Genomic DNA, 13,277 nt, shown 5'->3' on the forward strand with positions numbered 1-13,277 from the left:
TTATAAAAACATAATGAGTAATAAATATAAAGCCGGAGCTTTTGGTAATAAATTATTAGTCAAGATAAAGATAATCTAAATTATTGTTTTAATAGAACTTTTGTATGTGTAAGTTTACATAATTATAATATATATTTATTTATAGTATTTTTAAAAATAGTTTATAAGAAAGTTTTTCAAAAGTAATTATTTGTAATCGATTGTCTTATTTTTATGTTTCAGGTAAGCTCCATTTTGATTTCTGAAAGACGTACTACAATGAGTGAGTACAATATAAAGACAATATTCTGTCTAATTTTTATTTTAAAAGTGCATAAAACAGTCAAATAAAATATAAGATTTATGTGTGTATATGTATATTTGCTTGTCAATCTGAACAATATTTCATAAATTTCAAAATCAAAGCATATTACAAAGATGATTACGAAAAATCTTTCAAAAAAAAATAGATTCACGCGTTCGTTAATATCGTTTCTATAACCGAAACACAATCTCTATTATTTCATATTTTTTATTACAAAGATTCACATGTCCTTGCTTGTATGGTCTCGTGTTTCGTCCAGAGATTCTTTTATTTCCCGTTTAAATAGAACACGAGTGGAGTAAGTGGATCGATCTCGTTACACGTTGCCAGGTTCGCCTCGTCATTCCGCCGTCACGGCCGTACATTTTGTCGAGACAAGTGTCTCCGGGAACGTGACTGGATGACAGAAGGAAACGTCCAGGAAATAAAGCTAGCGAAGGATGGAATAAAAACAAGTCCAACCTATCTCTCGTCGATGTCATTGTCGCTGTCCGCTCAACATCGCCAACATCATTGTTGTTGTTGTTATTGGTGGCGTTGTCGTTGTCATTGCTGTTGTCATTATCATTATCATCGTCATATTCATCTTCGTTATCGTCATTGTTGCCATCTCTATTGTTGCCTTAATTGTCGTTGGTTATCGTAGTCATGTTATCAGTGTTGTCTTTATTTTTTATTATTTTTTATTATTAGTATTAATCTTGGAAAACATCATCCGAACAGATAGATTTGAATTATTAGCTAAATTTAGCTAATAATTCAATTTAGTATTTTAAATAAATATTAATAAATAACATTATTAATAAATAACATTAATAAATAACAATAAACATTAATAAATTTTTTTATTGTAAACACATTTTTGTATACTTACTTATACGTATATCTACTTATTTTATATATTTTCATGTTTTGTTTTGTTTTCCACTTATACGCGTACCTAAAAGCAACACAATTGACAATATTTCACAATTACTGGAAAAGATATCTTATTGTATTATTGAATTTGTCATAACATCCCTTACAAAAAACTGTAATAAAATAGATATATATTCCATTATATATATAAAGAAAAATAAAACTTTTATTGAAACATTTAAAAAGATAAAATTCTCATTTAAATCATTATATTAATAGGTCTTCTTAAACAGAATAACTTTTATTCGACAAATTCTTTTATAATTCTATTATTTTAAAAAATAACAATATGTACACTTAACCAAACACACTGAGGTTGTATATATGATGATTCACGACTATTAATACAATGTTTATCGTATTTATAATTATAATTTACTTAATTATAATTTACAGTTTATAGTTTATTAAATGAATAAATGTAGGTATATTTTCTTTAAAATTCTCACTAGGTTTTAATAACAAAAATTTCAAGTTTTAATAATTGAAATGCAATCAAAGGTGACTTGAAATAATTGAGATAGCTGAAATGGAAAGATAATTAACAAACTAATTCTTTTTTGTTTCGATTAGAATTGAATCGTCTTTCTTTTTCTATGAGCTTTCTTTGAATTTTATTCATTGCTTCCATTATACATTTCAAAATACGAAATACTATTTATACTATTTATACTTGTATATAATACTATTTATACTTTTCAATGATTCTTCTTTTCGTATGTATTTAACTATTATTGTAGAATCTTTTTACAATATTTATTTACAATATTTATTTGCAATTATAGAATAGCAATAAATAATATTTATGTATTGTATTTTTATATTTCATACACACAATCATGTTTAATTTTTATATTAAATATAAAATCCGATATATTAATCTCTCATTACAAAATTTATTAAACTTTTTTTTTATACGACACATATGAAAGTATCATATATCAGTGTATAGATGCAAAATTCGAGGTGAAAACATCGTTTACCGTAATATCCTAAGAACTTTTGTAACGAACTACTTACCTTAACTGGACAAGTTGTCTCGGCATTTGCTTAACTGTTTGCTTGTGCTACAGAACAACAAATGTTCAGACAGATAACTGGAGACGCAATATATAACTTGGATCCCTTTGTCGTTTTATATGAAAAGAGAATAAGAATAGAACATTATATAGCAAAATGAAGTAATACAAATCAAGTACGAATTACAATTAATGTAATTTTTCATATAAAATAAAATCACTAATCTCATATAATTGACAAGTAATTATACTATCTATGTTTCGAGTGAATTTTTCTTGTGTTCAATTCGTATTGAACATTTTATGCATTTAATTAATTTTATGTTTAATTTTATTCTTATATACAATAAAACGTTTAAGCTCTACATGCTAAATTTATACACACACACACACACACACACACACACACACACACACACATAAAAGACTGTAATGCGACACATTGTAAATTGAGCCATCAATTGTAAGTAATAGGACATATCATCGATATGCATGATTCGACAACTCTACTGAATAGAGTCGAAATGTTAAATTCATTAAATGTATATAAAAATATTCTATTGAGTAGCGAATGTACATGATTTCATAACACAAATTTATTTACAATATGAATACCAATATGAAGAAATTCATTTTCATTAACATTATTATTCTATATAGAACTGCTGAATTATGCACATCGACAACTTTATCCCAGTATTTAGTGGCGCGATTTACAATTAGATAATCAGATAGGAGAAACAGAAGGTTTTAATGTTTTAATAAATTATAGAATATAATTTTAAATAAATTGAAGCATACATAGGAATTAGACAGCACTTCGAACGTAACAAATTATGATCTCCCGTATGTGCGAGAAAAGCTAGTCGATAAAATCGCAGATATCGCGGTAACGAGTCGAGACACGTGCTTTTTATTCTGCGACGAACCGTTTTACTCGTGATGTGCTCTCAGGAAATTTACCGTAGATCGTTTCTTCAATAATGTTAAGGGAAGTATAAGAGGGTAGGGATGGCTGCAAGGTCTGCAACGAATCGTTGTACCGGCAGCGAGATTGCGCTCAAGAATTCATAAATTTTTCCCAAGCCTTTTAGGAGAACATGCTCGTAACTCTATTAAATCATGTCGGTTTCATGGAATAAAGCAAAAAAAATTTGCAAATTGATTAAATCATCAAACAAACTGTTGCCAAATGCGAATTATTGACTTTATTTACTTTTTCGGTTTTTTTAAACAATATTTATATATATTTCTGTTTATGTATATTTCTATTTTAAATTGATTAGTCCAAAGATTTCACTTTTTTCCATTTTATTACGGAACAATGCTCTCATGTCGTGACATAAAAATAATGACATAAAATAATATATATATAATGGACAGAAAAATGAGATAAACTTTGGATTAAAGATAAGAAAATCTGATCTGAAAAGTATTTTTTCTTCTTCCTGCAGCTAAGATAGATCAACGCCAAATGAATCTTTTCATTCTTCGAGCATAGTGAAACCACAGGAAGCTGCTATGAAGCTCGCGACTTCAGAAGCACTTTTTCTTTATCGTGAATATTTCAGGAGTTTCACTCGTTGTGGTACTTTTTCGCAAGATACCGGAAGAGCATGATGGTGCACATCGAAGCGAAATATGCCAGACGTTCGTTCAACGTCAAAGCAACGAAAGAGTCCTTGACCCTCCCCGTAGTCTGTCGGCTTTGATTTCTTATTGCACCGACTTTGATTTTACTCTTCGCGTATCCGCGTATAGGGATCAGATTTTTCCGAGCGCTTTGCTTCCGACTTACAGCAAGTATCCTTCCTTACCCTTCGTGTAAGCTTCGCAAGGTTTTATTTGGAAGGCGGATGATCCTGTTCAAGAGTCGAAGATTACTCTTAGATAGAATATGAGCTTTTACGTATAAAATTGAGAATAAAAGAAGTAAATAGAAAAAGAATATAATTAAATTTCAACACTTGTTCTAGATGAACAAATAAAACTTATAAGAAACATCTTGCTTTTGCATTAAAACAGAAATATAATATATGTATTAATTCAAATACTTCGAAGTTTCAAAATAATCTTAACAATTAAAAAGAAATGATATACATTAAAAATATATTTTATTACATTTATAAAAGACCCCATTCTTGAATATATAAATAAAAAAAATTAATTTTCAACTTATCTTCTAAAGTTTATTGATTTTATTTAAATCTGCAAAATTTTTTCTGACAAAGAAAAAAATAGATAATGTTACATGAGCATATAAGTGCTAGCTTACAATAAAATTTTCAATAAAATGATATATTCTACTAACAATAAATGCTATGATCCCTTACCATATTACATTCAGTAATAAATCAGACGATTGAATATCATCGAGTGATTTAAGGAAATGTCAAAGTAACTCACTCCCCTTAATACGATCTATTACTATCAGAATAGCTAATTCTTGTATCATCCCTCCTCGGCATCATCTAATGCCAGCTCTAATTGAATTAGAGCTAGCTAGTATTAGCTAAGAACATTTAGTTAAGCGGCAATATAACATCAGAAAGAGAAATATCATTTCTATAAATCGAATTAATTCACTGAATTCTGACGATATGTATTATGTTAATGAAACAAATTCGTTCTTTTCCCAGAATATTATACAGGTCACATACATGTTTTAAATTTTATTATTATTATTATTATTATTATTATTATTATTATTATTATTATTATTATCATCAATTATTACAATTATGGTCATAGTTAACAGTTTTTAATCCATAGTCTATATAAGCTGTAGCAACATTTGACTAAAATAAACTATGACAATATAATACGAACTGAATCGCATATCTTTGATCACAAACTAATGTCAATATAAAATCTGTTAAGTATCTCTGTCGTTTCAATAAGATTTGTACTTTTTTCTTATCCATAAACACAATAAGTTTTAACTTTTGTTTTATTTATTTCCATTCTTTTAAAGATAAGATAAAAACATTTAGTTAAAGACAGTCAAAAACAGTTAAAAAAGTTAAAAATAATTAAAAATAGCAGTTTATTTCTAACTTCAAAAAGTTCAACACATAAGTAATATAAATCTTTAAAATGATAAAAAAATATATTTTAAAATTCTGTGAAATGAAATAGATAATAAACTTTATCTTAATCTTTTATTTAAATATTATTTAAATGTATTTATTTTTAATACGATACGTGTTTTAAAACAATATTCTATATATAATCGCACATTACATTAAGAATCATAAATAATTATGCTGTTTACATTATGCATGTGTACAATTGCTTTTGTGTTACTAAGCAACATTTTATATTTTCATCTATAACAACTAATAACTAATAACTAATAAGATAGATTTTTACATCAATAGATTGATATTTTTACATTATATTATCGCAAAGTGTTATACATAACAATAATTATAATAATTACTGTCACAATTATTGTTATAAGCGTTATATAACTATAAATATTGTTTTCAAGAAGTTATTGTTTCTATTATAAAATGATAAAAAAAATTATGAAATGATAAAAAATAATTCAGAATGATAAACTCTGCAAATAATAATTGCAACAAGTTAGAAAATATGTTGTTATGCTTATGAATACTAATACGCGGTTATAATTATAAAGTTTTGAAGTTCTTGCAAACATTGTAAGATTAAAAATCAGATAATAATTTCGCAGTGCTTTTATACAAACTTAAAATTAAATGATCTTAGTGCACCACTGCAAATTTTAGGTGCAATCTCTTTAGCATACAGATACATGTTCACGAGAACATTAAAGACATGAATAAATCAATCTCTGTCGACTTAAGCTATGTGTTTAAGAGCACTTATAATGATGTGAGAGAATATATAACTCGCTGTTAAAATAATATCAGCTATAATTTAAAGAGCACGAAACGAATGATTACAAACATCAAATTGAATAAGAATCTTTATTTTATTAAATTGATGTTTGTCCTGAACTATGAACTATATACTACTAAAATAATTTAAAATTGTCTTGAACTGCTATATTGCTAACGATGATGTTATTATAAATTATTGGATTGAGATGTCATTTAAATTATTTAAATTTTGATATTACTGCACTGAGAAAAAAATATAATCAATTTTAATATTCAGTTTAATACTAACTACTCAATTAAACATTTATTTACAGTAAATAAATATTTATTCAGTAAATAAATATTTATTCAGTAAAAAAATTGTTGATTGTTAAGTCAAATTAACATTTCTTGTATCAAATAAATATATCTTTATATTTAATAAATATTTAGTTAGCAGTATTCAAAAATATTTATTAAAATTGACTATATTTTTTTTCAGTGTGTAGATTATGTAGACGTACACATTTTTTGTCAATAATTATTTATTATACTTATAAATTCATTCTATGTAACTCTGATAGAAGGATAGGAAGGTATTTATAAAACCAGTGTATTATCCTTCGGATTTCATTGTTTTACGTTGGATTCGACACTTTTCTTCGACAATGAAGAAGAAAGATTTGTGATCAGCAATATTGAAAAGTGTAAAGAGACTTTCAATTGTAGAAGCTTTTCTCACTTCGTCGTCCACCGCGTTGTTATTCATCCATTCTTCTTTTGCGTGTATCAGTATACTCAATTTCGATACACTTTCTCTGTGTCCGAATTTTTTTTGTTTTATCTCGTGATGAATATCCATCCTGTCATGACAGAAAAGATTAATCCGAGTCATTTATTTAATTTTTCATGTAATTTTTATGTGTGCGCGCAATCATAACATCTTCAATCGTTTTATATAAATTTATACATGAGCCGCGCGTATTCATAATTTAAAATCGTTGCTATGGTAATCGCGTAAATAAATTAACAAAGCTCGATTAAAATTCAAACTCACGAGTTCGAGTTTCGATAAATTCTGTTTACGATGATGTATCGTCGCATATTTTGCTTTTTTCTGCGTGATAAAAATTTATAAACTGGAACGATTAATTACATCACAAAACATGTCTTATTAATAAAATTAATAAAAGTTAACGAGCGATTTTTATAAGTAGAAACGATATTTCATACACTAGAAAATGATAGAATTAAAATTTTAATACAATTTATAATTTTTTTTTTAATTATCTCAAGACATTGTGTTTTTGGTTTACTATTATTTTCTATATTTTTTACAATATTTTTATTAGTAAGATATATGTCCAAATAGCTTTACTGTCATGTATACAGATTAGTCAACTATTTAACTCTACAGTCCTAGAGAGAACTGGAGAGAACTGCATAATACGAACAATATTCCGCTTGTGACGTCATAACCTGCTTTTGGTCAGAGCAAAGCGCCGCTGGGCGTCAATTAATTCAATTCCTTTAGTCGGCGTAACGACCGCATTGACCGTCAATGACATTGGAACCAAATCGTTGCAAATTGCTTTGGTCCGAGGTAACTCGAATGATTACATTCCTATAGTCTCTTATTGTTAAATAAATGCAAATTCTCATAGCTATTATAATTACGAATATGTAATTATATATAACTGATTTACATTTAATATAAAGATTTCATTCTGCTTGTGTATTTTACTGATATTTACATACATATATCTAGTGTATTTATAATGAAATTATACATTCTCTCTCTCTCTCTCTCTCTCTCTCTCTCTCTCTCTCTCTCTCTCTTTTTCCCTCTCTTTGCGTGCGTGCGTGCGTGCGTGTATTACGCAAATTTTTGAAAAAATAATTTTCTTAAACAACTCCTTTTGATATTAGTTTATAAACTTTTATTAAATAAATGTTGTTACTATATCATTAATTATATGTTTTATTTTTCTTATACAAATAACTAATATCATCTTATGATCAATACTACAAATAAATTGATATTTTGATTTTATTATATAACAATTTATCGTTTTAGAGTGGCGCTCACAATCAATCGATATGCATATGATACAACTTATTATTCTATTCTCACTCCCTCTTTTATTTATGTATTTACGATCACTTTTGCGTTGATCTTTTTAACTCGTCAACGATGCGCAGCTGCAACTGTTGCAAGGGAAACATAAAAATAAAACAAATGCAAAAAGAATAGCCTCGGTTGACCAACGAAATGAAATCGATAACAGGTGAGAAGTGCCAAGCCATAGCTGGAGACAAATCACTGATTCTATTTCAAGTTATTTGTGTTGCGATTGTGAACGAGCGAGCATTGCGTCCCTCAAACTATAAACAAATAAATCGCTTTGTGATTTTATTTTATTTGCAATTCCATTGCATATCTTCCTACAAAAATTATGTACAGTTTTGATCTCGACACTTGGATATTTTTATCTTTCAAAATGGTAGTTTGCCTTAAGGTACTTTTGCAACATCAAGCATCAAGCGTCAGAGCTTGCGCAGTAATATGTGATATGATGTTTAACTCTTAATATATACATCTGGGTCATTCGTGTTTTGTCCATTTCTTTTTTTTTTTTTGAAATACTAAGAGCACCTGTTCAAATACCGGTTTTTTTCTGTTGCTAAAATAAGTTTGGCATCTAGAGAACAAATTTTGTGCGTTACTAGCTTCGATTTGTGCGTATCCTTTAACTGGCATAACTCCAAAGTTCACCTCTGGGTTACAAATGACCCAAAGTGTATACAGAGTGTACATTTTCTGTAACTAAAAAAATGTTTTTTTTTTTCTTTAAAATTTCAACTAATTCTCGGTTGTACTGCGAGAATATTTCGCGAATTATTAAAAAAAGAATTTAACCTTATAAAACAACATATTAGCCCTTAATAAACGCGATTTTTGGTATCTTTGTTTTAATAAAATATTGTTAATAATATATTATATATTATATATTATGTTGTAATGTTATAAAGAACATTTTCCTAATAAATTATAAGTTTTTAACACAATAGCAATAATAAAATTCATTTTTTTAAAATGTAAATGCAATGTATCTTCAATTTATAGCCATTCATGTATATTAAAAAAATATCATTTTCAGATTACTCAATAACAACTTTTTTTTTTGGACAGCCGACATTTGAACTATTTTTTTTCTTGGAATGTCAATTTTAAGATACTGAACTATACTTTTGCTTTAAACATTTTTATTTTTATTTCATATTTTATATTATGAAACAATGCATTTTTCTGATTTCGTTAATCTTTAGTTTCAACAATTTATCTACAATTTGTTATGAATATATAACTGCACAAATATTTTCTAAAGATGTCAAAATATATGTAAAAATTGTTTAATAATTTATATACTTGTGATGAAATTTAAGCTAAGACACGAATGACTGGATGTGTATTAAGGATAATAAAAACTAACGTGTATACTAAGGGTTAATAATTTTACTAAAATTGTGTTCCACTAATAATGGAATCTTGTAGTTTATTGCGCAGAAGTTTGAATCTCCTGCGCAATAAGTCTTCTGACTAGCTTCTTGATGCAAAATGGTAAATTGTAAAAGGTTAGGTATCCCATATACTATCCTAATATGTAGTGCTGAAAATTTAGATATATTTATTTACATATATATATAGTTTACTATATATAGTTTACACTATATATAATGTAAATAAATATATCTAAATTTTCAGCACTACATATTAGGATAGTATATGGGATACCTAACCTTTTACAATTTACCATTTTGCATCAAGAAGCTAGTCAGAAGACTTATTGCGCAGGAGATTCAAACTTCTGCGCAATAATCTTCTGCGCAGATGCTCGATGCTCGACGCTTGCATATAATGACACCTTTATATGTATTTTGAGAACTCTCGCCATATATTGTATTATATAGTACTCTAAGCTATCTACATTTCAAAACAATAGCCATTGAATATATGTAATTAATATCTTATGCAATGCTAATTAAATATCACAATTAATTTTTTTAAGTTATCCAATATTTAGCAACATAAATTTAATCTTTTTTAAAATTTTAATTTTGCTTTAAAGACGTAGAATGCAAAATTATATCTATCATGGAATTATATTTACCATTCGAGCACGTCATATATGTATAATGCTAGTAGCGAAAGCATTAAATATTTTTGGTATATAGTCATATAGCTACACGCTACATGGACGAATAATTTATAAATGAAGCTCGGCAGTTTGAAATAATTACGTTAACTTCTCGACGGATGGTACTGATATAAAATATGAATCTGAAGCCGATGTAGTCAGTAAAAAGACTGCATAAAAAAGATTAACCAATGTTAGAAAGAGCAAAATTATGACAATACATGAACAGGTTTTTGTTTTCTACATATACAAATAATAAAAATCGAGAATATGTGATTTGAGTCGTTGATTCAAATCGAATTATAGAACTTTGAGGTTGAGGAATCTATCGGAGATGGAGTTGACAAGATCTATTATAGCATCATGATGTTGTATTGGGAGTACAAATTAGTTCGGTCCGTTTCCCTAAAAATGGCTCCAGCTGTTGTGAATGGTTCATAGTGACAGCTAATTTTGGCGGTTTCAGAGAGGTTAAACATCTGCTAATAATATTCAGTTTATATCGCTTTGACTTTCATACAAAAACCTTGATTTGTATTTGAAATGTCGAATTATGTGTTAACCAAGCAGCATTTGCGGGAGGTTTTGATTTTCTGCTTTAATTGGAAGAAAAGTGCGACTGAAGCCCATGCTTCGAATGCTTGTCGAAGTTTATGGTGACACTGCTCCAACTGATAAATCATGTAAGGAATGGTTCCGAGGATGAAGATTTCAATGTTGAAGACAAACCTCGCTCTGGACAGCCAAAAAAATTTGAAAACAAAAAATTAGAGGCATTACTAGAAGATGATCAGAGTCAAACGCAAGAGGAGCTTGCAGAATCATTGGGGGTAATTCAACAAGCCGTTTGTATACGATTGAGAGCCATGGGAATGATTCAAAAACAATGAAATTGGGTACCTTATGAACTGAAACCGAGAGACGTTGAAAGGCGATTTTTCACTTGCAGCTGATTCAAAGACAACAGAGAAAAGGTTTTTTGCATCGGATTATGACTGGAGATGAGAAGTGGACATTCTACGACAACCCCAAGAAGAAAAAATACCACGCTAAGCCCGGTCAATCGTTGCCATCGATCTCAACATCAACACCATGAACATTCATGGTTTGAAGATCGTGCTCTGTATCTGGTAGGACCCCAAAAGGGTCTTGTTTACTATGAACTGCTGAAACCTGGCGATTCCATTACGGACGTCAGTATTGGCTATAATTGATTCGTTTGAGTTGCATTGCGAGAAAAACGGAAATATGAGCAAAGACATGAAAAAGTTATTCTTCTTCATGACAACACTTGGCCTCATGTCGCTAAAGTCGTAAAAAAATATTTGGAAACGCTCAAATGGGATGTTTTGCTGCATCCGCCTATTCTCCGGACATTGCTTCTTCTGATTACTGATTGTTCCGAAAGATGCAGCAAGTCACCGATTCACTTCTTTCGCAGAAATTGAAAATTTGTCTCCAAAATTGGATTGCCTCCAAAGACGAGTTATTTTTTCGAGATGGAATTCGAAAATTGCCTGAGAGATGGGAAAAAGTAGTAGGCAGCGATGGACAATACTTTAATTGATCTGTTCATTCATTTTGTTTTATAAATAAATGCATTTTTGAACACAAAAAAACGGATCGAACTAATATGTACTCCCAATATATATATATCTTCAAATAATTACACACGAGTGTACAGAGAGAATCTTCCTTTTTCCTTTCCTTTCCTTGTACTTTTCTCTTGTTTTAGATTCTTTTTTTCTGATTTCTTATTTTCTTTCTTATTTACGCAACTATATAGTATATATACAAATTTAATTCAATGTTATCAGCAAAATTGTATCGTATATTTCAAGATTACATTTATATTTTTACTGTTACACGTATCTTTTTCATGTAAATAAAGCAATGTAAAATATGTAAATTATTATAAATTGGATAACACAGTACAAAAAGAAATAATTTATAAATTATTATATACACGTAAATATCAATCCTGATTATCAATTTTGAAGATGATAATAAAATATGTTCGTTGAAGTTCGAAAAGTATTAAAAGTTAAACTACATGAAGTTTAATAAAATTGTTATTAATTTCTACATAACAGAAATGTGAAATTTACTTTCTATATTTCCAATGTTTTATAATTTACATCATTGATATTCTTTTCGAAACATATTGTAATTATTAAAATTCTCTGAAAAAGAATCAGAATTCTTATATCGGAATCAATTATATCGGATTTCTGAAAATATATGGAGTGAATAATCTTACAGAAATGACATTTTCCTGCATATCAGACGTCGAATATTCTACGAGGTAGTACGCCCACTGTGCACGGATCACATTAGGAATCCAATCGCAGCTGGGTGTAGCCAACCACTTTTGGATGCATAATGCAGTCTCTCCAGTCTCCGGGTTGCTCTGTCCTCCATGAAAATCGCCTCATGCCGCAACCTACCGTGTCGTGACCAGGCTGTGAACTAACAGCCACGGCTTATATGCGCTCTTGCTCTTTATTGCTCGAACCACCCTTGGCTCATTGCGATATCTCGAATCTGTTCTTTACTTTCAGCCACCTATAGCATTACCATCATGTTGATTTCATAATTTGTATGTAACATATGAATTTGATAGTAGTTTAAGGCTTGTCAATAGTCAGTATAGTTGAAAAATATTATTCTAATTCTTTTAGAGATAAAGCATTTTTTTAAATTAAAATTTAAGATTAAAATTTTTGTAATTATTCATTATTTAAATCTTAAGAAAGAGTATATAAATACCTTTTTGTCTGTACATATATTATATAACATTCATATCAAAACTAGTTTTTTCGTAAAATAAAATATGAACACATAATATTATAATCATAATATTATGTGTTCATATTTTGAAAATTTTTATTCTCAAATACGATTTCTGTACAATTTTTCACTAATTTCTATAAACAACAACATACTTATTTAAACTCTTAATTAATTCATTATATATATATATATACATATA

At 28.4% G+C, this 13,277-nt stretch overlaps 1 long non-coding RNA gene across 2 annotated transcripts in view; it reads right to left on the reverse strand.

Moving 5' to 3' along the window:
- Positions 1 to 475: 475 nt before the first annotated feature.
- Positions 476 to 13,277, reverse strand: part of LOC108690025 — a 23,457-nt gene continuing 10,655 nt past the window's right edge. Inside the window, exons 2-5 of one of the 2 annotated variants that reach the window (XR_001931860.1) lie at positions 2,243 to 2,347; positions 1,179 to 1,244; positions 767 to 968; positions 476 to 700 (exon numbers count right to left, since the gene is read on the reverse strand). This is a non-coding gene — a long non-coding RNA (uncharacterized LOC108690025). Of the gene's footprint in view, positions 969 to 1,178; positions 1,245 to 2,242; positions 2,348 to 13,277 lie in introns of both variants that reach the window. The other variant, XR_001931859.1, reaches the window with a different exon arrangement.

Source organism: Atta colombica, unplaced genomic scaffold (genome assembly GCF_001594045.1).
Source record: "Atta colombica isolate Treedump-2 unplaced genomic scaffold, Acol1.0 scaffold291, whole genome shotgun sequence".
NCBI lineage: Eukaryota > Metazoa > Arthropoda > Insecta > Hymenoptera > Formicidae > Atta > Atta colombica.